Below are 4,076 nucleotides of genomic sequence, written 5' to 3'. Positions count from 1 at the left end.
CTGCGGGGTCCCTGTGCCCACAATGTCCCGTGTCCCTGGTGTCCCTGTGTTGTCACTGTGCCCTCAGTGTCACTGTCAGTGTCCCTTTGCCGAGTGTCCCTGTGCCCCCGATATCCCTGTGCCCTCAGTGTCACTGTCAGTGTCCCTATCCCTATCCGCCCAGTGTTCCTGTCCCCACAGTGGCCCTGTGCTGTCGGTGGCCCTGTGCTCTGGTGTCCTCCATGGACTTCTCCAGCATGGGTGCTTCCCATAGGATCAGTTCCTCAGGATCGAGCTGCTTCAGTGTGGGTCCTTTTCCATGGGGTCAGCCCTTCAGGAACTGCTCCAGCAGGGGCCCCCTTTCACATGGGATCCCAAGTCCTTCCAGAAAACCTCCTCCAGTGTGGGCTTCTCTCTCCACAGGGCCTCAGATCCCTGCCAGGAGATGCTCCAGGGTGGAATTCCCATGGGATCACAGCTTCTTTTGTGCATCCCCTGCTCTGGTGTGGGCTCCTCCAGGGGCTGCAGGTGGATCTCAGCTCCCCCATGGACCTCCAGGGGCTGCACCTCCCTCAGCCCCGCCTGTCCCTCCATTCAGGAGAGCGAATGGAGCATCCCACGAGTTCTTCCTGACTCAAGATAACTGTGCTTCCCTCACAAAAACGTCCAAAACGCGGGATTTATTTCCTCCCCGTGGATAAACTACATCCCAAGCGCTCCCAAGGCAAAGGATTTTCCAGGTGGAGCAAGGCAGGCAGCTCTGTCCCTCTCTCTGGTGACCTTGAGCAGCTCGCTCAGGTCCCGCCGGTGCTGAATTATCTAGAATGCTTCATCTCTTCCTCTCCCTAATCCTTCCGTCTCTTTTTCTCCGCAGAGCTGGCACCGAGTCGGAGTCATTTATTGCCCGCATGGTGCCGGGCTCGGGCGGTGGCTGCCATGGAGATGCGGAGCCTGGCGGGGATGGATGGCTGCGGGAATTCTGCGGGGCGGGATCCAAGCGCTAGGTGCTGCTCTCGCTCCGGATTCCGAGCGCAGGGATCGTTTCAGGACGTCAGAACAGAGTTCAAGCGAGGCTCCTTAGGAAACGCGGTTCAGCGTCCCAGCAGGAATAAGGCAGTGTCTCCAAGAGGCTTTTTTTTTTTTGCTGTCGGGATTGAATTCCCTCCTCTCTCCCTGGCTGCGTTCCGGGGTGACACTCCAAGGCACAAGGACAGGTTTGAGCCTGGCATAACTGAGACGCAGCTTGGCAGGCTGGGAGAGCTGGGATTCTTCAGCCTGGAGAGGAGAAAGATCCAGGGAGAGCTCAGAGCCCCTTGCAGGGCCTAAAGGGGCTCCAGGAGAGCTGCAGAGGGACTGGGGACAAGGGATGGAGGGCCAGGAGCCAGGGAATGACTTCCCAGTGCCAGAGGGCAGGGCTGGATGGGAGATTGGGCAGGAATTGTTCCCTGGGAGGGTGGGCAGGCCCTGGCACAGGGTGCCCAGAGCAGCTGGGGCTGCCCCTGGATCCCTGGCAGTGCCCAAGGCCAGGCTGGACATTGGGGCTTGGAGCAGCCTGGGACAGTGGGAGGTGTCCCTGCCATGGCAGGGGTGGCACTGGGTGGGATTTAAGATCCCTCCCAACCCAAACCCTTCTGTGCTTTTCAATAACTTTAATAACCACACCGTGAGAAAAGCACATCCAAAATGTAGAAAAATCTTTGCTTTTCTTTAGTAAAAATCAGGTTTGGCTTTTTCCTTTTTTATTTTTGTGCTAATGTGCCTGCACTGACTTTTTCAAATGGATTTATTTCAAGTGTGGTTTCATATCCCAAATTATTTTAGTGTCATTCCAGAACGCTCTGTGATCTTGCAGCATTTTAAGACACAGAAAATCTGGCTTTTTGAGGCCAGGGAAGTCACTGAGTGCTGAGGGCACTTTACTGAGCTGGGGACTGGCTCAAAGCCTGACACTGCTTTCAAGAATTAAAATCAGAGCACCTTTCACAGGTCAATTTTGAACAAATAAAATCCCCCAGATGATAATCAGGTTGTACCCTGATGCCTCACACTGGAAGGAAAATTTAAGCCTGGATAAAGCCTGTCTTTGTATTTGGATTTCTGTCACAATACTGGACTCCTCCATTGTCATATGTGGGAGTTTTTAGGAGTTTTTTCCTCCTGCAAAGCAATTAAATCCCCCATATTGCTTTTCCCTCAGCCTTTGACATTTCCCTCTGTCCCTGGTTTCAGTTTGGTCACTTAATGAGCACCTGAACCTCTGCAAGGTCTGGAGAAACACCTGGGAGAGCATTCCCTTGTGGGTCTGCCCCTTTAGTGCTTGTAGGGTTGTGACCTTAAATAAATTTTTTCAGGTGTTCTAGAGCATCTTAAAATAATTTAGATTATTTTTTAAAGTCTGCTCTTTTTAGTCATGTGGGGATAGAAAAAACATCACTTTTTTTTCTCCTGCTGAGTCAGAGCACAACTGAAATCATGCAAAGTGAGTTTTATTTTCCTTTCTTCGAGAAACCTCCAGAAAGAAGATGACAATTCTCGGGCTGTGGCGGTGCTGGGGAGGTGTTTCCATCAGGGCCCAGCTTCAGGAGGTGTCATAAAACCTGGAGCAAGGCTTGCCCAACTCCACAAACAACTTTGTAGCACGTGGAGATGGAAAGAGGAGGTTTTTAACAACCCACCTGAGGTCCTCAAAGTGGGGAGAGTGCCACGAAACTCTCTGGGCTTACCACCAGCCCCTCCACCAGGCCAGATCTTTGAAAAGAAGCCCAAAACCCACCACCCAAATCTCTCTCATGATTAAACTGCCGAGCCCAGGTTTTTAAGCAGCGCTGAAAACACCGAGTGCTTCTCTCCCTCACCTTGCAGCTCACCCCAAACCTGAGCTCTGTTATTCAGGAACTGCACCCAGCTGCTCCCCTCTGCCTGAGCCCAGGATTGGGCACCAGGGAGTCCCAGAGCAGCCAGGGTGGAGCTGGAAACAACTTCCTGATGAGTTCCTCTGGAAAAACTTTGGTGTTTACCAGCAGTGGAGGAGTTTTCCTCTCCTGGTGCTTCAGTTCATCCCTCAGAACGGGGCCCCAAAAAGCCGGGACTAAACTCACCCCCATCACAACCATGGGCTTGCTCCTGCAGCTGCTGGAGGGAGGGAGGGTTTGGTGGGGATTTGTTGGGGTTTTTCCCTCTTTCCCAAGGGTTCCAGAGGCGCAGCTGGTGCTGAATCCCATCCAGGTAGGAGTTTTCCACACCTCTGTTCCACAAGCAGTTCCGCTTGGGCTGGTAAATCAAGTGCTCCCTGGGGACGGAGCCTGTGCCCACCCTCTGAAATCACCCTGCCCAGCCACGACCTGACTCATTTTCCCATTAAAAAAGAGTTTTTCACTCAGGGCAAGGGACAGAAAACCTTTTTTTCCCCCTCCAAACCGGAAAGAATGATTGTAAACCTATAAACGTGGTTAGGGGAATTCCAAACAGGGGCAATGTTAGAGTTGGGTGACTGAACTCTCTGCCCTCAGCATCACAACGCTTCCCTGAAAGCTCTTGATTTGCAAAATCAAGCACCTAAACCTACATTTTCCTGCCCTCCAAGGAAGGTTTCAGGTTAGTGTTGTTATATAGGAAAAAGATGAATCATTATTATTTTGTTGTGCATGTGATACTTCTGGGGAGCTCGTGGTGGCTTCGTTTATTTTCCATGCAGCTGCTGCAAAAGGGGGAGAAACCCATAACCAGGTGCTTGTAGACTCTAAAAAATAACCTAAATTATTTCAAGACACTCTAGAACACCCAAAAAAATTAAGGGAATAAACACCGATCTGCAAATCTTTGCCTAGGAAAGGTGATGTGGGCTCACTTGGACTGTGTTAGAGATTATTTGGTTTATTTATTTGTCTTCAGAGGTTGGCTGCGAAATATCAAAGGTAAAAAGAACTGTTCGGGGAAACTCTGAGGATAACAGCCATGGGGTAGGTGATAAGCAGAGCTGAGTGTCACCATCTCCCACCTTGGCAGGGGAGCAGTCAGGACGTGGCCCTGAGGCTCAGGAGATTTGGGATCTATTTTCAGCTTCGCTCTGGACCTGCTGATTGGCTTCTAATTATTCT

This window comes from Corvus kubaryi, unplaced genomic scaffold, assembly GCF_017639235.1.
Source record: "Corvus kubaryi isolate FWS band 111438036 unplaced genomic scaffold, C.kubaryi_AGA036_p1.0 36767, whole genome shotgun sequence".
Classification (NCBI taxonomy): Eukaryota; Metazoa; Chordata; class Aves; order Passeriformes; family Corvidae; genus Corvus; species Corvus kubaryi.
The sequence above is the reverse complement of the archived record's forward strand: the minus strand, read 5'-3'. Positions refer to the sequence as shown.